This window comes from Gossypium hirsutum, chromosome D13 (genome assembly GCF_007990345.1).
Source record: "Gossypium hirsutum isolate 1008001.06 chromosome D13, Gossypium_hirsutum_v2.1, whole genome shotgun sequence".
Taxonomy (NCBI): Eukaryota; Viridiplantae; Streptophyta; class Magnoliopsida; order Malvales; family Malvaceae; genus Gossypium; species Gossypium hirsutum.
In genome coordinates, this window is record NC_053449.1 from 24,548,234 (window position 1) to 24,571,874 (window position 23,641).

General features: G+C 32.9%; 1 long non-coding RNA gene across 2 annotated transcripts; it reads left to right on the forward strand.

Moving 5' to 3' along the window:
* The first annotated feature begins 10,141 nt into the window (after positions 1 to 10,141).
* Positions 10,142 to 11,736, forward strand: LOC107919549 (uncharacterized). Of its 2 annotated transcripts, none has more exons than XR_001690382.2 (3): positions 10,142 to 10,402; positions 10,496 to 11,445; positions 11,527 to 11,736. It is a non-coding gene; the product is annotated as an uncharacterized lncRNA (long non-coding RNA). The 2 variants fall into 2 exon arrangements; XR_001690383.2 differs by having other exon boundaries at positions 10,499 to 11,445.
* Positions 11,737 to 23,641: the final 11,905 nt, after the last annotated feature.

Here is a 23,641-nt window from a genome sequence, read left to right on the forward strand (position 1 = left end):
TTTGAACAGACTTTTTCTTGTTCAAAGATTTATCATTATCTAATAGCAATTTAGAAAAGCACTGTATCAGTGTCAATGGTCTAATTCTGATTTTAATATCTTTATTATGCTAATTCTTTTATTTCTCCGATTTATAATATTATAAGTAGAACTAGATCGATAATACCGTTAATTGATGTTGTTAAATTGATGGTGCGATTATTCTTTTAAAATCTCAAGTATTTAGTTGAGATATAAATTTATTATTGGTTGAATATGATTGATGAATTTTCATGTTACTTTTAATTATGTAATCGAATAACAATAAAAAAATCACTTACCACTTTAACAATAACAATTTCCCATATTATCAATTTTAATCTACTAATAATACAATAAAAAAATTATATCTCAACTTTTAGCTAAAACCATAATTACATCTCAAATCAATTCATTTTGGGTGCGCATATAAGGGCAAATAACCAAAAAAGGCCACTTTTTTTCAAAATTTACCGAAATGGGCCGGTTTTTTAATTATTTACCGGAATGGGCCATTTTTCGTGAAATCGCGTCCACGTCAGCGCGATGTCAGGGTACGCGCAGGAAATCGCGTCCACGTCAGCGCGATTTGTTGACGTGGAAGGAAATCGCGCCCTCTAGGACGCGATTTGCTGACGTGGCATGAACAGTGTGTTTTTAGCTTGGAAAACTTTGAAAGGCCATAACTTTTGGCTCGGTTGTCCGATTGAGATAAATTTTTTTTTGATTTCGAATAAATTTTTGAGATCTACGCGCTGGAAAATTGCTTAGAGATGAATAGGGACTAATTTGTAAAGTATAATTTGTTAGTTACGAGTATAGGTACTAAAGTGTAATTATTTCAAAATTAGCACGAAATTTTTGTATTTAAGAATATTTGAATGTTATGGAAGGATGAAATTGAAATTGAATTGAAAAAAGAAGCTTAGAGTTGAAAATATGACTATTTAGGTTTTAGGGACTAAATTGAATAAAATGGAAAATTTTAGGGAACTTCTCAAAAGTGGAATGAGCTGACTTATACCTATAACAGGATGATATAAGACAATTCTGTAAAAAAAGATCCGGTGTTTACTTCAAATAAATGAGGAAAATAACGATTTGAAATGTTTCAAAATTCAATTTTAAACCGAAAAAATCAAAATTTAGGGGCAAAAAAGGATCTTTTTCGACGAAAAATTTGGAAAACTGCCTTGAACAGTTTGCCAGCGCGTAGATCTCGAAAATTTATTCGAAATCAAAAAAAATTCGTCTCAATCGGACAACCGAGCCAAAAGTTATGGCCTTTCAAAGTTTTCCAAGCTAAAAGCACACTGTTCATGCCATGTCAGCAAATCGCGTCCTAGAGGGAGCGATTTCCTTCCACGTCAGCAAATCGCGCTGACGTGGACGCGATTTCCTGTGCGTACCCTGACATCGCGCTGACGTGGACGCGATTTCGCGGAAAATGGCCCATTCCGGTAAATAATTAAAAAAACCGGCCCATTTCGGTAAATTTTGAAAAAACCGGCCTTTTTTGGTTATTTGTCCCGGATATAATTTTTATAATATTAAAGTAAATCATAATTTGGAATAGAAACACGTATACATTTTATTTTTAGAACGAGAATTAAGTTTAAACTTAAAAATAATATTATGAGCAGAAGAAACTACAAAACTGTAAAAGAGTTTATGTTTATAGATGATAAAACAATATTTAAAAAAAGGGTAAACTACCAAAATAGTCACTTTTGTTTGCCTTAGGTTACATTTTAGTCGCTTATGTTTAAAATGTTACGTTTTAGTCACTTACGTTATCGTGTTGTAACATTTTAGTCACCGAGTCGTTAATTGTCGACAATGGTGTAACGGTAAGTTGATGTGGCACGTTAAATCATCATTTCAAACGAAATCTTTAGGTTAAATTTTACAATTGGTCCCTATATTTTTTCATTTTCAACAATTTAAAAATTTTCTTTTATGTTCTTCCAACTTTTTTTTCCATTCTCTTATGCTTCTCCCTCTATTTTCCTCCCTTCTTCATTTCTTTTAACATAGTTTTTCTATGCTTTCCATTTGTAACTAGTCCACAAGCTCGCCTCACTCAAAAAAATTAAATTGTTCAAAAAAATAAAACATAAAATAACTACGTTGAAAGAAATGGAGAAGGGAGGAAAACAAAGGGAGAAACATAAGAGAATGGAAAAGAAAGAAAGTTAAAAAAACATAAAAGAAAAAATTAAATTGCTCCAAACGAAAAAATATGAGGACCGATTGTATAAATTAACCTAGAATTTTTCTTTGAAATGATGATTTAACGTGCCACATCAGTTTACTGTTACACCGTTAACAAAAACTAACGGCTCAGTGACTAAAATGTTACAATGTGATAACATAAGTGACTAAAACGTAACATTTCAAACATAAGTGACTAAAATGTAACCTGTGCCAAACAAAAGTGACTATTTTAGTAGTTTACCTTTAAAAAAATTATGAATGAATTATTGGGGTTTAGAGGCTGCTTAAAGCATGGATGGGAATGGGAGGTGGCCCTGGCAACACTGATTAAGCCAAATTGGTGGTGATTGGTTGGCTGTTGGTTTATGATTTATGATGGAGCAGAATCTGTCTAATCACTCAAAGATTGAAATAATTTGGTTGGTAATGTAAATGTGAGTTGAAAGATGAGCTTTTATTATGCATTGGGCCCAATAACCAGGTAAGTTTTGAAGGGATAATGTTGCACTTTTTACTTGACTAGCATGCTAAGTGGACCCACCATGCCCATTCTCACAAACCCCACTCATTCTTTTCAAGGACTCTCACAATAGCTACTGACTTCAAAACTTGGTTACCAATTATATTATGTATTATTGATTCATTTTGGTCTACTTTTTATACTTTCATGATATTTTTTTATATATGTTTGAAGTGTTAAAATACAAGGTAAAACCTGAATTTACACATTTATTGTGTAAGTACAAGACTTTTAGTGTTTCAGATTTTTTATTTGAAAATATCTCTATAAATTTATCTTAAAAAGAGAAAGTAAATAATTTCTTATATTTTAAAATTTGCTTTTTATTTAGCGTTTAATTTTTATTTTTTATTTTTGGTTTTAGGGCGGCAGCTCATTTTCCCTTTAGCCTTAATTTTAAGTTTTCATTCTATATATAAACCAAAAAAAAAAAAAATTCTTAGAAGGAGGGGAACGTTAGCCGCCAGTTGTTAATGTTTTAAGTTTTTTATCAATAGAATTTCATTGTTATGAGTAGCAATTTGAAATCATGTTAAGACACTTTTCATCTTGGTATTTGTTGATTCTCTAATTTATAAAAAAGATAGGATTTTGATACTTTGGAGCAATATTTTGTTGGTAAACTAATTCAAGTTTTATTTTATCGAAGAATAAATTGACTTGGTTCAATTGAGAGCAGTCGAGTGACATTAAGGGAACCAGTGATCTAATTTAACAGCTCGTGCAATTGAATTTATTAACTGGAGTTGGGTTCTTCTCGACTATTGAAAATTTAAAATATGAGAGTTGAGCTTAGATTGTTCATTTCGCAAGAGTTAATCATCGAGTTGTTATTGTGGTTAATTGGCAAGAGTTATGTGGTGAAGATTCAATTTGTTGTATAATAATTTTAGTTTTGTGTATTTACATGTCTCTTTTAATATAAATTAATTGTACAATAATTAATAGTTAATTTTCTAAAACTCCCATCTTTAATTGACACAACTAAAATTATTAATTATCCTCACCAGATACATGTAAAATTTAAGAAACCAAAATAAATTCAAAGATATTAAAAGCAAGGACTAAATAAAAATTATGAATTAAGATTAGAATTAAAATAAAGTTTAAAAGTGAAGGACTTAGCTAGCAAATATCCCAAATTAGAATAGCTGCTTCCCCCTATTGTTTTAATTTAGTAAAAAAGAGGTTTGATTGAGGAGCCGCGGTGGCATTTACAAGTGGCAACGCAATAGAGCATGAGATTGTAGGGTGCAGTGTTGGGTGATAAATTTTGGGCAATTTCTTAGAAAAAATTCTTTTTTTTCAAAATTTATTGAAATGGGCCGATTTTTTGATTATTTACCGGAATGGTCTATTTTCCGGGAAATCGCGCCCACGTAAGCGCGATGTCAGGGTAAATGGTAGAAGGTCGCGTCCACGTCAGCGCGACTTGCTGACATGGAAGGAAATCGTGACGCGGCCTTCTCCGCGCATGAACAGTACCCCAACGGTAAAAAAAAAATATAAATACCCCCACCCCTTTTTTTTTTTCACAAACAAATCCTATCTAATTTTTTCTCTCTAATCCTCTCAATTTCCTTCCAAAATTCTCTCAATTTCCTTCCAAAATTCTCTCAAACTCATATTTAATTTTAATTTCCTTCCAAAATTCTCTCAAATCCATTTTTTTTAAATAATTATAATTTTTTTATATTTTTTAAAATAATTTTAAATTTTTTTATATTTTCATCAATGGCCGGATCATTGACTCGTCTTGATAGCAATCACATATCGGTGGAGCAAATGAAAATGGTAAGTATTAAATTTAATTTGTAATTATTATTTAAGATTTTTTTTATTTATGTATTTTTAGATAATTATTAATTTATTGTTTGTTATAAAAGTCTGAAGATCGGGTATTGGAATGCCATATCCGGAATATGCATGCTCCTCCATCACCGTTAGTAGAGAACTACCTGCGGGAAGTGGGTTTTTGGCACGTGGCGACGGTAGGCCGGGGATTCAAGTTGGACCCGAAACTGATTAGTGCGTTGATCGAGAGGTGGAGACTCGAGACGCACACATTTCATCTTCCATGTGGAGAGTGCACTATCACTCTAGAAGATGTCAGCATGCATTTGGGATTGCCGGTGGACGGGCACCCAGTCACCGGGTCTGCCCAATCTAGCAATTGGGAGGCGGTGTGCTACGAGCTTTTGGGCGCTCATACATTCTTCAAATAATTGGAGGTTATCTGATGCTACCTTCCCCGAGCCGAATGTAAATTCAACCGAAATCCAAAGAATTTGATATGCTCGATCATACATTCTTCAAATAATTGGAGGTTATCTGATGCCGGACACGTCACGAAGCCGTGTACATCTAAGGTGGCTGCTAAAACTCGTTGATTTTAGAGGAGCCGGTGAATTTAGTTGGGGGTCTGCCGTCTTGGCAACATTATATCGGGAGATGTGCGGGGCGACGCGATCGAGGAGAGCAAACATCGGAGGTTGCCTGTCACTACTGCAATCATGGGCACGGTTTCGCTTTCCATTTCTATGTCCTCGAGTGAACCACCCATATACATTCCCACTTGTAACGAGGTAAATTTTATATTACATTTTTAAATTATTATGTAGATTTATACAATAAAAGTATGCTAAAAATTTATTTAATTAGGTGGAACCATCTGGCAAGTTTTCGTGGATTACCGTCTGAACTTGAAGATATACAGCTTCTATTGGACCAACGGTCGGAAGCAGAAGTAAGTATTATTGCAAATAGATATTTCTATACATTCGCTAGTCGATTGATATTTAGTATTTAGTATTTAGTATTATGTGTATAACTAATATTTCTATCATGTTCATATAGTTTCAATGGACACCATACGAGGATCTGGAAATTCGGGCAGTAATCCTGGAAGAGTTTTTACAAAATCCAAACGCTTGGCACGTGAAAGTGGTATTGATCAACTATGCAACCATGGAGCCTCACCAGACAGACAGAGTGCTACGACAGTTTGGATGTAGACAACCGATTCCTGCGGACCCTGAGGAGTTTGACGAGCACCACAAAATCGACCTTCGGCTATTAGATACGGATTGGCCTAGATACTGGTCCGAGCACACGAAAATGTGGAAAAATCGGCATGAATATCTACCTACTCGGGAAGCAATCATCGTTTCGGAGTTAGCGTGTGTTCCAAAATAGATGCCATGGTTTAGGATCCATGGCAAGCCGTATTTACTTACGCCAGAGGAGAGGCAACGGCAACTACGTCTCGGAAGGGAAAGGCGCGGGCCTCTAAATCCAAGACGAGAAGACTTTGAAGGCAGCCCCTCAACGAGGCCCAGACAGTCACCCAACGCATCATTAGCGGGCATGCAATCACCGGCCCCAACGAGAGCACCGACGCAGTCACCTGACGCAGCAATTCAACAGATGATACCCACGCAACCGTCTTTCCCTATGATGCCAGGTATGTTTCCTAGCCCTTATATGTACCCTAACCCTTACATGTATCCTTTTCCGAATACTATGGCAGGTTGGAGCCAAATACCCGGTTCAGTTCCATTTCCTGTTATGCCGAGCAGATCGTCGATATCTAGGCCAACGGCGCAGGAGGGATCGGCTATGCCTTCGGGGAGCTCTCCTTTTTACCAATCGCTAGCAACGTATGGCTTTCAAACACCGTCGCCGTTCATGATGCAAACACCTTCACATACACTATTCTTTGAAGGTGGATCATCGTCCCAAGTCCGACAACCAGATGCAAAATAAAATTATTATTCAGATACATTCAATCCTGTACCTGCAGCATATGTATGTGGACCTTTGTACTTTTTTATCTCCCACAACCCCGTCCTTTTCCTTAACGAGGCGACGATTTTCCATGAACATGTGCCGTCTTGCACCGCACACTTCGCCCCAAACTTATCTGATTTTGATTTAACGACGTGGTAATTAATGCTGTTTTTGATGCTATGCTGTTTCAAAGCACCAATAAAACTATCCTTGTTGGTAAACTGATTACCAACTTCAAGTTCATCGAAATCTACCCCCGAACTTGTACGATCGCGCAACCGGTGTGGTAGATCTGGAAACTCTAACTCTTACATGACCTACTGTAGCAAAATCGCGTCCACGAGGGCGCGATTTCACAATTTCTTCTCAAATAGCATCCTCGTAGAAACGATTTTATACTATTTGCTCAGAAAAATCAGAAAAAAAATTATTTCTTACATGACCTACTGTAGCAAAATCGCGTCCACGAGGGCGCGATTTCACAATTTCTTCTCAAATAGCATCTTGGTAGAAGTGATTTTATACTATTTGACCAGAGACGTCAACTCGAAATAATTTATTTCGGGACCTTTAAACCCTAAAAAGCCTACACCCTAAAACTCTAAAAGCCAAAAAACCCAAACGTGAAATCAATGTCAAAATCGCGCCCACGTCAGTGCGATGTCAGGGTAAATGGCAGGAGGTCGCGTCGACGTCAGCGCGACCTGCTGACGTGGACGCGACCTCCTGCCATTTACCCTGACATCGCGCTGACGTGGGGGCGATTTCCCAGAAAATGGACCATTCCGATAAATAATCAAAAAATTGGCCCATTTCGGTAAATTTTGAAAAAAAAAGAGATTTTTCTGGTAAATTGCCCATAAATTTTGTAATAGCATGCTAATAATGTATGATGAATTCAGTTACACTCACAATTGCACTTTGAGGCATTCCTCAATCAAATCAATCTTTTCAGACTTTATTTTTTGGTTTTTACAATTACTTTCTACTCCATCTATTATCTTCACTTTTACTCTTCCAAATCTAAAAGCATCAAATCATAAAAAATTGATGCAATCCAAGTTTTTTTATTTATTTATCGATATTAATTTTATTATTATACTAATATGTAATTTCATAAAATTTTAAGGACTAAATGTTAAATCTACCAATTTCTTTTAGGGGGAGAGGGCAACGCCATTGCCTGCCCTTCGCCCTTATCATGTTAGCTTGAGAAATATATTGAAACTAGTCTTTATTATAATAATGAGTTAATATATATATGGAGGTACCTGTGAGAATTTTTATCTACTTGGCACCTAAATTGTTTTTGAACCTATCTAGTATCTAAACTTGAAAATCATAAACTAAGTTATTACCTTTTTATTTTTGATAATTGACACCGTTAGGTTTTGAATTAACTATCAATAGAATATTGACACGTGACACAAAAAATTAAAAATCAAAAATTAAAAGAAAATTAGGAATTTTTAAAAATTTTTTTTGCATGATCTAAACATATGATTTGATAAATTTCCTAAATTTCCTAAAAAAAACCTTATATATGCTTTTAAAACTATAGGAAGTAAGTATTTTTTTAATCAAACCTAAAGGGGTTTGAATACTTTTTGTTAAAAAAATTGTTTTATCTGACTTTCATGCCACATTTTCCACTAGAATAGGTTTGTTTTTTTTTTGGGTGTAATTAAAGTGTCTTCTATGTTTGTGAAGATGGATTATTTTTAAATTTGTAATTATCTCTCTTAATAGCGTTATTTTTAAAAATTGAATGAGTATTTTTTTGAATAATGTGTGGAAATTACACATTTAAAATATAAAAGTGTGTTTAAAAATAACATATAATAAATAATGAAACGTATAGTTTGAAATTAATTAATAATAATACACTAAATATGTACAATATTAAAATGAAAAAGTTAGAATAAATTGCAAGTAAAACGAAATTTAAACAAATAAATACATCAGATTAAAAATGCTAAAAAAATACAATTATTTATCATGATGTTGTTATCAATCCTGAGTTAGTATCGAGTTAATTTGTGATACTCAATTAACATTATTAATATATACAATTGATAGAGATAATAAAGAGTGCATAATAAAAATAAAATATATTTAAAAATATTAAAATAAAGTTTTGATCAAATTACAAATTTAAACTTTTACTAAAACAATTGCCATGCTATATACATATTTATTATTAATTTTTAAAAATAAAAACTAGGGCTTTTAATTAGGGCAAATCCTAAATTGAGTGCATGGATGAAATACACGTCATGATGACTCCACGTATACATACTCACTTGGGGTAAGAATCACGCGCCTCTCATTTGCAGTTGAAATAATGCAAATATGAACCGTAGGTATATAACATCCCGCAAGACATTAAAATTTTAGTTTTGTGGAAGGAGAAGGGATGGTGGTTTTTTCAGCATGACAAGCACCAAAATCCTACTTATAAGCTTTTTCAATAACAGAATTTTGTCCCTACTCTTTTGGATTCACTCCTCCAGGTTGGAATGCAAACCCTACTTGCTTCGGCTCGGTGTAAATTTATTGCTGAATCAAAGTTTTTTTATGGAGTTGAGTAGAGTTGATTTTAATATTTTGTGAGACTATTTTTCTTTTTAAAGAATGAAACCAAAACAAAATTTAAAGCAAAAAAAGTTAATAGAATTATATGAGAAATAAAATTCAAAGATAAAACACAATGAATTTCATGTGAATTGCATGAAAAAAAGTCATGAGTCATTTTAAACCTCATATTTATTGCTTCAACTGTAATCTAAGTTCAAGTCGCGCCAATCGTATTTATTGTTTGTATTTTATCTTATTTTTTATTTAAAAAAAATGTATAAATGGCTTTATTAACCTTTTATGTATCCGATAAAAAAATATATAAGTGTTTTACAGAAATAACTTTAACACCAACAATCATGGAACCTTACAAAACATGAATCACCAATAAAAAACAGTCCCATTCAATAATTAAGTTTTTGCTTTTAATTATAAAATTCCTGTGACTTTCAATATATATATAATTGCTGCCAATTGTTTTTATACAACAAATTTCTTTTTAAATAGTGTAACTTTAAGATGGATTTAAATTCTATCCTTCTTTTTCTCTCCTATAATATTGAAAAAGTTTATAAATTTATTAACTTCCAATTTTACCTCAAATTTGTAAATAGGATAAAATTAAATACATTTAACTTCTTTTTGTAAAAAATTATATTCCACATAAAATAAAATAATTTTAATGGGGAGGGATCCATTTATATCGTGTAAAAATTAAAATAGTTTTATACATTTTTGTAACTATTTATATTATTAATATTTTAATGATCAAACCATTAAATTTATCAATATAATTGTACTTGTCATGCATGTAAATTTTTGAATCGGTCCGGTATCTCTATCATATTGATCTAATATACTTTATATATTAATATATATTCAACAGTTGAATTTTTTTTACATAAAACAAATATATAGAAATTTTAAATTTACATCAAAATTTCCATGCATGATCTACGTGAATGGACTATGAAATATAACGGTTGGATTGTTAAAATATTAATCGAAGTGTGATGGTAAAGGCTTCTTACTCGAATCAGGGATAATGAAACATCAGAATTTTCAGTCCTTTGCCAAAACAAAATTGAGTTCTTCGGAATCAAGACAAAAATTTTCCGATCTCAGCTCGTGTCCTTCGAAATCATTCATTTTCAAAACCGATCCTTTCTTTATTCACAATGTCTTCTACTGAATTTGGAGCCTCCTTTATCCAGTATTTCGGCCATTCATAACTTCTTCCCTCTTTTGCTAGTGTGTGCGCTGCAGTATTGGCCGATCTAGGTACAAATCTAAATGTTATCTTTGTGAAATTTGCGCATTTATTCTGGACTGCTTTAATCACATTGCTGATACAAGATCTGTCTTCTCCTGTAGCAGTTACCCCTTTAATTATCGTCAACGCGTCACCTTCCACGCAGATCTCCTTGAAACCTAATTCCTCTCCAAAAGTGACCGCATGCAAACACGCCCAGGCTTTTGGTAGTTATGGTGTCGAGATGTTTAAGAACGGGTAAATGCATGCAGCCATAATCAATCCATTTTTATTTCTTGCAATTATACCTGCCTTAGAAATGTTAAGACTCTGTTGAAAGGAGGCATCAAAATTAATTTTGATTATATTCCTATCAGGTGGTTCCCATTTGATTTTTTTAGGCATAGTTCTTGTCATAAAAACGCCTTCAATAAAATCGTTCTCCGATAAGTATGCGTTAATAAAAGAAATCACCTCTTGTTCATTTGGGGTTTGTCCCTCGTGATATATTCTGTTTCTGTTGAACCATATTGCCCAGAAAGAAATCATAAGAGTTCTACATTTTTTGCTTTCATTTTCATAGAAGAAATCCACTAACCAATTTTGCCATTCTTGTTTTCTGTCTGAGGTTGAGTCTTCGATTCTCAGATCTTGCAGGATTTTTCTTGTGAATTTACAATCTCGGAATAGATGTGCCACAGTTTCCTCATCCTTCTTGCAAACTGGGCAACAAGCATTTCTCACCAAGCCTTTAGTTTTTGAAATTGTAAAGCGTAGGCAAAAACCCCTTCGAAAGTTTCCACACGTGTATTCAGATTTTAGCTGCTACTTTAATCTTCCACATCTTTGTAAAGAAAGTATGCATTCGAGAATTCTGTGAAGCGGTGTTGTCTTCTTTTTTATGTAAATTTTCTGTAAAAGCCATCTGTAACCGCTTTTGATTTTGTAATTTCCTGATTTATCACCCCGCCATATCAAGATATTCGGCTGGCTTGGACATACTAGTGGAATCATAAGAATCCGATTTATTGCCTCTTCATCGAACAGAATTCTAAGGGATTCAATATTCCAGGTAAATTCTTCCATCTCAATTAAATCATTTACTTTTGTAAAGTTATGTTCATAGTCTGACAATGTACTCGACCCTCCCCAGGTCCTGATAGCCAATTATCATTCCATATATTAATAGAGGCACCATTCCCCAGTTTCCATCCCAATCCTTGTTCCAGTAAGGAGCGGGCATTCCAGATACTTCGCTAGGTAAACGATGTGTAAGCTCCCAGTCTTGCACTTAGAAAATCACCTCTTGTATAATATTTAGCTTTCATTACCTGTGCAAGCAAACTGGTGGGGTTCATAATTAGATTCCATCCTTGTTTGGCTAACAAGGCAACATTAAACTTTGATAAGTCCCTAAACCCCATCCCCCCTTGCGATTTCGTATTACACATGGCTGATCAGCTGCACCAATGAATGCCTTTATTTGTAACTGTATCACGTCACCAGAATATGTTAAACGTGTTTTCTAATTCCCTGCAAAAAGAATTTGATAACATAAAACATTGCATTGCCTAAATTGGAACTGCCTGTAACACCCATTTTATCAACACTTCTTTTCCGCCAATAGATAAAAACCTCACGCTCCAACTCTTTAATTTTTTAATAATTTTTTCTTTGATATTGTTAAAAGCATGCCTTTTGCGTCTCCCCATCATTGCTGGTAATCCCAAATATTTCTCGGGATTATTTGTAATTCAAACGCCAAAGATTCTCTCCACTTTCTCCCTATTGCTAAAACTTGTATTTTTGCTGAAGTAAATTAGGGTTTTATCAAAATTAATAACTTGGCACGATATATTTTCATAATCAGTTACCACAATATAATCAGTTACCACAGTTTTTATCGCTCTTGCACCTTCCTCTGTCGCTTCTCCAAACAGTATGCTATCATCCGCAAAAAATAAATGCGTGATTGCCAAACTACTTCTTCCTATCTTGGCTCCTTTAATAAAATCTGCACTTTTTTCCCTTGTGATCAGATTGGAGAAACCTTGTGCACATATAATAAATAGGGGATCCCCTGTCTTAATCCCTGACTAGGTTTAAATTCTTTTCCTTGTACCCCATTCAAAACCACTGAGTATGTCACTGTCGAAACACTTCATAATTAAAGTAATCCAACAATCACAGAAGCCCATTTTTTCCATAATTTTTTCAATGAAATTCCATTCAACCCTGTCGTACGCCTTACTCGTATCGATTTTTAAGGCAAATGATTCTGTCAATCCTTCCTTTTTCTTTTTGAACGAATGTAGAATTTCATATGTCACAAGAATATTGTCTGTGATCTATCTTCCTGAAATGAAGGCGCCTTGCTACTCATCAATACATGTATTCAGTACCTTCCTAAATCTATTGACCAATATCTTTGATATTATTTTGTAGAGCACATTACACAAACTGATCCGTCTGAATTGATTCATGTTGCTTGGTGAGTTTGTTTTGGGGATTAAAATAATATTTGTTCTATTAATTTCTTGCAGATCTTTCCTTTTAGCATATCTAAACAATAGTTGCAAATATCGTCCCCTATAATATATTTTTTTATAAAAAAAAAGCAGGAAAGCCATCTTTATGCTTTTAGCGGTGACATTGATTTCACAGCTTCAACAACTTCTTCATTTTGAAAATCCGCCATTAAATCTTCATTCAAAAAATCCGATATGCAAGGTTGACTACTTTCGAATATCCTATCACCTTCGCCTACTGCCTTAGATGTGAAAAGATCTTGAAAAAAAATGAGAAGCAATGTTAATAAGTTCAGATTCTTCATCCACCCATCTCCCATTAACGTCGTTAAGGCCTCTAATTGTGTTTTTCTACTTTCGCCCGTTTGCAGCCTTATGAAAAAAAGAAGTAATCTGATCGCCCAATTTAAGCCAATTGACTCTAATTGTGTTTTTAAAATCCGTGATTTGTGCTAAGACTTCATAGGTGGGATCATCTTCGTACAGCTCCAATTTAGAGAATAACCCTTGTTTTCTTCCTTCTCTCCATGCCTTGTTCTTGCTAGCCCATCTACTTAAATTAGTCCCAGGCATAGATAATTTCTCAGGAACGTCTCCCATACAGGCCTTCCAACCCTCAATCACTTGTTCTTCAAAATTTTCATCCAATACCCAATTAGCATTGAATCTGAAATAAAACGGTCTGGCAAGATTTCGTTCTTCAACTTTTCCTGTTGTATTAAGCATAATTGGACAATGATCAGAAAAACTATGTGGCCTATGCTCAATCGAGTATCCTGGAAAATGGTCCCACCATCCAGTATTTGCCACTCCCCTGTTGAGTCTCTCTCTAATGTTATTACTTGGTAGCCTTCCTCTTTTCCAAATAAACCACTGTTCTGAAAAACCTAAATCGCTTAAATCACATTCTCGTAAAACCTCTCGAAAAGCGCTCATTTGTCTTTTATCTCATACACGTCCCCCTTTCTTTTTCAAATGAAAACATTATCTCATTAAAATATCCCATCATGACCCATGGTGAATCATATTCCTTTTCAAGATGTCTTTTTAAATTTCATAAATCTTTTCTCAATCCTTCCACATGTACTCCATAAAAGCCAGTAAATCTCCATATTTTCTCTTCCAATTCTTTAAAGTTATGTGCACCTCCTCCTTCTAACCTAACAATAAGCCTCCTTTTGAACCATTTGCTCCTATATTAATTCCATTTCTAAAACCATAGTTTTTCCTTATTCTTTCCATTTTTCTTGTGTTTACTTTTGTTTCAATAAAAAACAAAATTTGGGGCCTATTTTGTCTCAGACTATGTTTGAGACGATGGATTACTCGTAATTACCCCAACCCGCAAACATTCCAACTTAGGATTTTCATTGCGGCCTTACTAGCAGCCGGCTCTAATTCATTATCTTTGTTGGAACTCACCAATTCATATGAGTTGATTTCTTCTTGACCTTCACAATGTAATCTTTGTCTTTTTTGGCATTCCCTTATCGCAAGCGGTCTGTCCTCTTCTTCTTGCACTACTTCTTTGCCTTTGATAGACACTCTTTCATTAATTAATGAATTAAAGAATTTTGCCCTAGATTGAACATTCCCCTTTCCAGTCATTCTATGATTTCCCAACTTGCTACCCCTGTTTTCCCATGGAGATTCATTTGATTGATTTCCCCTGTGTTGTTTGCAATTTGTTCTTTCCTCTACTTTGACCCCCTCTCTTGGTTCCTTTCGTAGCCATGGGCTTGTCATTTGCATCACTCTCTTTGATTGCGCCCTTAGCGAACTATCCCACCCGAACTCCACATTCTATTCTTCCATTGTTAATCGAACCGGGCAGAAGCCTTCCCTGTGCCCTAATCTTCCACAAAGGAAATAAAACATTGTAATTTTCTCATATTGAAATTGTGCGTAAACTGAATTATTCTTGTCAAAAATAACTTTTTTTCTTTCGTTTTAGGGGAACACGAACATTAAATTTCACTCTAATACGCATGAATTCCCCCCCTCTAGTAATCAAATTCGTATCATATTCTAAAAATTGACTGATTAAGTTCCTGAATTGATTTGTCATTCCTTCAGTCAAGAACCCTAATGGTAGGTTATGAACTTGCCCCCAAAAGATAGCATGGTTCAATGGAATTTGTAATGGATCCTCCCCCCTCTCCATCTTATTAAAAATAATTAGGTGCCTATTGAAAAACCAAGGCATTCCTTCCACCTCCCTTTGAAAATCAATCTGATTGTAAAACCAAAATAAAATCCTCTTTTCTCCAATGTCTGTAATTGAGATCCCTCTTAATGGTGCCACAAACTTTTCTCCAATTTCTCAAGGATGGGAAGTGCACCACGCTTTCAGTAAAAACTCGACCTACCAAACACCAACTGTAATCTTCAATTAGATATTCGTCTTCTTCTGCAAAACGGACTGGAACCTCTTCGTCGTCATCGATGTTGAGGCTTCCAAAATTTTCTTCCATATAAATTTACCTTTAAAATCACGAGATCACCAATTGAGACTGTCGCCGATAATGGTCAAGATCAAAAGAAAAACAAAAAATTCGAAGAAAGTTGAAGGAAAGACAAGACGTGCTATCGCAGCAGACTAGGTAAACGTGCTATCGCAGTAGACTACTTAAACACTAATTTTAGTTTTAGTGGATCCTCCCTATTTTAAATTTAATTTAATTTTATATTCGCATTATTAAATTACTTCTATGTAAAATTAATTAGTTACCTTTCTTTAGAAAGTTTTAATGGAAGATAAATAAATAAAAATAAAAACGTAAAAAAGAAAAGAAAAGATAAAAGATAAATTTAGCCGCTGATGACATTAACCTATTTTGTCATTTTCGCCTTACTCCTTTTCTTTTTCTTTTTTGATCACTATCATTATCACCCTCAACTTTTAATTTTAGTTAAAATTGTTTTGTTTTGCAAAAAAAAAAAAAACTGACTAAATTGTTAAAATTTAAATGTTAATGTCATCGAAATTCACGTAACAATTTACGTGTACTTCACTGCTGACATGAATATGTTTTTAAAATTATTTGAACTTTGTTGAATTTTTATGAAGTACATATGAGTTGCCATACGAGTTATCACATTAGTGTTGTTTAAAACTTTAATAGTCTAGTTAACTTTTCCATCGAAAAGAAAGTAAATTGACTAAAATTTAAAAGTTGATGATCAAAGTGATAAAAAGAAAATAATTAAAACCAAAGTGAGAAAAGGGGTAATGAGAGGCTAAATTTATCATTACGTCCATCTCAAAGTTAAAATTAAAATTGAATATTTAACATATATTTCCATAAAAAGTTGTTAAAAAGAAACAAAAAAAAAGTTGATATAGATCTTGAATAGATATATTCTAATATAGATTAAGATTGTATTGTGTAATGATTAATTTTGATTATTGTTATGAATCTATATGATTATAGTAATTTTTTAATTTTTTTAGTAATGCTTTTCTTCTTCTTTTTCATTTTCTTAATAGATAAAAAAGTTGGATCATTTAATTCGACTTAAAAGAGCTTTGTGCTTTAACCATATACATGACAAACGAGGTTTACAGTAATAAGCTTATTTAGGTAAGATGGTAGAGCATAGGGTTTTTTAAATATATGGTTGGTGTTTTTTTATTTTATTTTATTAATTTCTGTAAAGATCTAGCACAAGGCAGATTGCAACCACACCTTTTGTTTTTTTATTTTTACAAAAATTCTTATTTTTTATTTGGTACAATATTAAAAGTAAGGGATGAGGGTCACATGATTTTAACCTATATCAAAACGTTATGTGATAAGTGTTTTAAATGTTTTTAATACATTTTTTAGTTTTTGTTATTTTTTAGAGTTTTATTATTTTTAAATATTTTTTTTAGATTTATTATAATTTTTTTGACTTGATAGTGCCACGTCAACTTTATCGTAACAGTTCAGTCAGTCAAAGTTAACAATCAGATCAAAATAATAACTGTTAGAGACGGTTTTCATTAGTCAAAGGTCTTAATCAATGCAATTTTTGAATTTAAAAATTCAGACGGATGTATTTATTGCGGATGAATTTAAGTGATTTTAGTTTTTGAAAAAAGTTAAGGAATTTAAGCATTATTATTTATATTTTTAATTAATTTGTTGCAAATTTCAAGCGGGTAAGTTGATTAGATTGCTTTGAATTTAAGGAAATATTAGAGTTAGAGGTGAGCATTCGATTGAATTGAGTGAAAAATTTTTGAATTGTTGAGTTTTGTCATTCTAACTCAATTCGAATTAAGTTGAATAAATTTGCTCAAGTTAGATTAGAAAAAAAGTTAAACATGTCAAAATAAAACATTAAAACATTGTTGGCAATGATAAATTTCAAGCTAGTGCACATTGATATGAGAAGGGTAAAAAATATAGTTTAGTAACTTGATTTGGTAATTTACTTGTTTAAGGCATCAATTTATAATTTAACATTTTTATAGACTTTTTTCAAATTATATATAATTTTATTTTTGTAAAACTTTGGAATTTTTAATAAAATTTTAAAAATTTAAGATTATTTTAAATTTTTTGTAACTTTTTTAGAAGGATCAATTTACTTATTTTTTAAATTGATAGGAGTCCAAAAGGTATTTGCACCCATTTTTTTTGAATTTTTTAAGTTACAAATATTTAACTCAATTCAACTCAAGAAATTGAATTACTTACTAAAATTAATTCGAAAAATCAAATCACTCAAATAACTAATTCAATTAAGACGAAATTCAAAAATTTTTCTTTTTAAAAAAAATTGAGTCCCATTCCTAATTAAAGCTGTGTATACACAATTATAGAGATGGAGACCCAACCATGTTCTCAGCAATAGCATATTTAAGCAGACGGACCACCCCTTTATTTATTTTAAAATTTTGCATAACATCAGGTATAGTTTTGGCTCAACTGCCTTCTATCTTCCTAGTTAGAGTCATAAGTATAAATTTTTGTATTTTTAAACTAAATCATGTAACTTTAATCTTTGGAATTAATAAATTATATATGAACGTAGAGACAAAGAAAGTTACGTAACAAAGGAAGAAACCTTATTTTATTTAATTTGGCAAGATGCACGCTTAGATTTTCCTTTTTAGTTGATGCATAATTGGAAAAATGCGTGGAGAATATAAGAGGATGATGAAACTAGTGAAAGCGAAATATGAAAGTAAATAGAGAACCCTCTTAACAATCTTTTAGTCTACTGATAAAAAACCGTTTGAATTCGATTCCAAATAATTTTATTTCTCTCCTTCAATTATTAAAAAATAAATAAAATAAATAGAGATAACCCTACAAAAACTGGATCTCTTCAAAATATTTTGTTGAGCCCAACATGTCTCCCCCACAAACGCACTCCTAACCGGTGGTTGTCCTTACAAACAAATTAAAAGACAACCCCTCTGCATAAAAAGTCCTAGAATAAGAAAAAGAAAGGGTTGCATTTAATGGAATTCAAATGTTTAATTTGCTGAATCTTTTATGCATAAATTTAATTCATAATAATATAGTTCGAGAATAAATAAATAAAAGATTATAAATATAAACGAGTTATTGATTGAGATAATAGCAGCCTCGTCCTTTAATGCTTCTGGTTTGATAAGATTTACCCACACAAAAAAAGTTAATGATAACAAAAATCAAATCCCATACCTGTTATTTATGCTACTTTTTGGAAGTTAAATCAACGGATTTTGTTTTTAAGCTTACTTTTCTTTCGAAGTGGAATGTTAATTTTTTGTTGAAGGCACGATGTTAATCTCCTTTTACGTACATGAAGTTTTTGTAGTAGCTTGTCTTTGTGCATGATTAAGAAATTTAGAACAATGTTGATGGATCAGTGCGAAATGTTCCCTTCCCCGGAGATCTGTATATATCTGTGCAAGACAAGTAAAAGTGTCATTCATGTTCTTCCCTTTTTAACTCTGGGCATGCAATAAGCATGCCTGAAAGTGATGCAGGTATGATGTGTTATTCTCATTATGGGGACCTGTTTTACTTTTTATTAAATTTGATTCTTTCAATGCCTTTGGATTCCAATTTAAATTGATGAGCAGTTGGGACTTGGTACTCATCAAACTGCTCTAAAGCCTTCTTCTAGGAATTTTCCTAGTTTGGGACACGAGACAGCCAACTGGACACTTTGTGTAATTGATGTGAACATCATTGGGTCCGCTCTAGCCTCAGTTTAGGAAAGTAATATTGTACTATAAAATCGCACTTGACCGCTTTGATAGTATCTTTACATTTTAACCTTCAAGTTTTAACATTGATCAGGTCCAAACATAGTTGGAACTTAATCGCAGTCACAACCTTAATCATCATACCACCATAATTCTTAGTGGTTGAAATTCCCTGGATCTTTACTTCACCTTCTTCCAAAATTTTTTTCGTACAAAATGATACTAGACATCAATTTGCTTCGTCCTTGCATGATAAACTTGATTCTTTGCTAATTGAATAGCACTTTGACTATCGTAATGTACTTTGACATATTTAAGCTTAATTTCTAGTTCACCAAGCAACCCTTAAAGCCAAATTGCCTCTTTTATAGCGTTTGTGATTGTCATATACTCTGCTTCTGTAGTAGATAAAACAACTGTTGACTATAAAGTAGATTTCCAACTAATTGGTGCCTTTACAAAAGTAAACACATAATCAGTAATTGATCACTGTTTGTCCAGATCACCAACATAGTTTGAATCACAATAACCAACCACACCCTAATTATCTTCCTGCTAAAAAATCAATCCAATATCTATTGTATTTCGGATATATCACAAAATCCATTTCACATATTGCCAGTGCTCCTTTCCTGGATCATGCATATACCTGCTCACGACCCCAATTTCTTGTGAAATGTTAGGTCTCATACATACCATGGTATACATTAAGCTACCAAACACATTTGCATATGGTATCTTTGACATGTATTGTAACACCCCTAACCTGTTTCCATCGTCGCATTAAGGTTACAGAGCATTACATTTTAATTCAGGACATTTAACTTGAATTAGAAAATATTACTTAATTTAAATGTTAACATTCAAATACATATTACAATTATAGCACAAATATACTTATGGTCCTTAAAATCGAGTTCACAAGGCCCTAAAGATAGTTTGGGAGCAATCCGAGATCAATTTTTAACAAACAAATAATTTTGAAAAATCACGAAAATTTTGGAAATAGGGGACACACGGCCGCGTGACAGAGTCCAGACTGTGTGGCTCAGAAATATGGCCGTGTGGCTACTGCACACGCTTGTGTGATTTCTTCACATGCCTGTGTACACTGACCATGTAACTAATTGTGCCCGTGTAATATAAAGTCACATGGCTGTGTGGCCGGACTGTGTAACTCACTGTGACCCTGTAGTTTAGGGTCACACGAACGTGTCGCCAGGTTGTGTAACTCTCTATGCTCGTGTGGACCAACCTACATTGAAACAATTAAGGCACACATCCGTTTGAGTAGGCCGTGTGCAGCACACGGCCGTGTGACAGCCCGTGTCCCAGGTCGTGTGCTCCAAAATGTACCTTAAAAATTAAGTTTACCAAAACATGATTACTTGGGTATCAAGCAACCCCATAACCATAAATTAGACTCACTCAAAACACGATTAAATGATCTCAAAACATGTCAAAACATTCATCCTAAGTGTCTAACCAATGTGCCATCATCAACACCACAATTCAATAGCTAACTCAATATCACATATCAAACCGAAGTATGTGCACTCAAAGTACTCAAACATCATTAAATTTTCATACGAAAACACCACTTCCACCAATTTATAATTCATCTTGCCATATTCACACACTTTATAAGGTTTATACCAAATATACTAAACAAGTTCCATAGACACATACATACCAAACCAAACACATACTCACAAGTATCATTCAAGTTTTACAATTTCACATATAATCAACATGATTTCACTTTACCTATTACATGCCATATAACCCAAGTTAAATATTCAAAAACTACCAAAAAATTTCCGGATAGTGTGATTCTTTGATTCGATCCGGTCACCTACTTTCTGAAAAACATATCTACAGGAAAACAACAGGAAGGACACAAGTAAGCTAATTGAGCTTAGTAAGTTAAACAGTTTGAACAATAAACTTACCGAATAATCATTTCTAATACAGAATATAGAAATAAACCATATTCCTGTCCATCATAACCATTTAACAGGTGAGTCTTTATATCAATACTTATAATAGTTAATCAACTCAATTGAATTAAGTCATTCAATAACTTCCCATAATAATCAATTAGTAATTCATGTAATCGCTTGTAATACCAATTATAAACCATCAAACTAATAGAAGTTTGCCTGATGAACAATATAACAGATTCAGATACACGGCTAATCATCCAGAACTCACTAGTACGCTCAAATGAGCTAACCATCCAAAAATACACCTGGTCATTAAGTGCCTAGCTCGTAGGCTAACATCCCTCCAAAATACACCTCGGCATTGAGTGCCAAGCCTGAAGGCTTTTCATCCGCCCTTGGAACACACAAGAATCACTACAATATAACACGAAAGTTTACAACAAATGTTAAACTTTGGTATATTCAGTAAACAATAATAAATCAAAGATCTTCATCTCAAACTCAGTCAATCTCGTACAACACTCGATATAACCTATTGGCATGCCAACCATTTCCTATTATATGTTCATGGATCAACTAATTCTCGAATAACAACATATAATTAATCACTTTCACAAATCAATCCATTTAATACAATTCAACACTTTCAATTCATTAATAATATTAATTCATAAATAATGAAATGTTTAAGCAATACAAAAACTTAAACTGTACGAACTTACTAGGGCCAAAATGCAGAAACAACAAAAGTTCAGGGACCAATCAACAAGTTTTCCTTTTCCACGATTATCAACTTACCCTTGATCTATAATACGATTTATTTCAATTATTAATCTCTAATTCATAAAATATTCAATTCAATACATATAATTACTTATTTACACTTTTACACATTTTCCCCAAACATTTACTTTTTATACTATTTAGTCCATAATACTAAACAAGCCAATTTCCACAATTAATACATAACACAATACTGCTGAATATTTAACACTACATATACAACTCATAAATTCATAAATTTCTTATGAAATCCCTCTCATTTACAATTTTACTCAATTCAATCCCCACTTTCAAAATGTATAAAAATTTACTTAATAAAAAAACTCGAAATTCGCATCAAGCACTCAACAAATACTCTTTCAAGTAAAAAGATTTCAAAAATATTAATGGTAGTCTTTCTAACATTCAACAATTTCTTAAATTAATCCCTAAACTAGCTAGATATTAAGGCAACGATCGCAAAAATATAGAAAAAAATAAAAAAGGGCAAGAAATTGCTTACATGCAAATACTCAACACCAAAAAAAGCTTGAAGCTCTCCCCCAACAATGGAATTTGGCCAATAGAAGAAAATATGAAAAAGATGATACCTTTTCATCTTTTCTTTATTTCATTTTATTAATAAACTACTAAAATAACATTTAAAAAGAATAAGAATTTCAAACTAACCAAGCCATAATCCCATTATAAATAATATGGGCTAATTACAATAATAATCCTCATTTTCAATAATCTTTATCTATTTACTCATTTAACTAAAAGAAATCTAACTTTTGTATCTTTTACAATTAAGTCATTTTTCACTAATTAACTACACTATTGGCCTCGTAAATATTAATTATTTAATATTTTTGGACTGACACATCGGAGTCGTGGTCCTAAAACCACCGTTTCCAACACCATAAAAAATCAGGCTGTTACATGTATTCTCGTTCTGCATCATTATTTGGCGACATAGAGGTATTAAGCTTGAAATGATGAGCAAGGGGAGTACTAACAAGTTTTGACTTTTCATTCATGCTAAAACGCTTTAACAATTTTCTCAAATATTATTTCTGAGGTAAAAAAGCCTATTCAAACTTCTATCTCGAGTTATCTCCACACTAATAATCTTCTTTGCTTCTCCTAAATCATTCGTCTCAAACTCCTTTTTCAATTGTGTCTTTAGCCTCTTAATCTCTATTTGAATTTTGGAAGCTATCAACATATCATCAACATAAAGAAGAAGAAACATGAGAGAACCATTTTGAAGCCTGAGAAAAAAAACACAACGGTCATATTTGCTTCTTTTGTACTTCTGTTCTGTCATAGATAGATGAATAAGCATGTAGATAGATGTGTAAATGCATGTGTTGGAATTTAACACTACTCATGGAAACAAGTAGCAGCATGCTTTGGTTTATATTCATTGAGATGTTAAGGGAGGACCTAAGGCATTGCTTATTTAGCCAGGGCCTAAATGACTAACGTATAGGCTATACATATCCGTAATACCCTAATTTTGAGCCTTGATTGACCCTTTCTTAATGAACCTACATATTTGAAACCTTAAGCCAAAACTGAGTTAAAAACTCAACCCTTCTTAGTCTTTGCTCTTAAAATGCACTATAGAATGGATGCCAGGTTACAAACATTAAAGGTTAGGTATAAACAACTTGGTGGTTTTAAAAATGAATTTGAGCGAATAATGAAGAGATGGTATAATATAGTGTGTATAGACTCTCACAAAAATGTGCTTAGAATAAAAAATATGAGTGAGCAAAAGCATTGTGAGGGTAAAAAATAAAACGAGTGAATAAAAATATGGATAGAGATAAA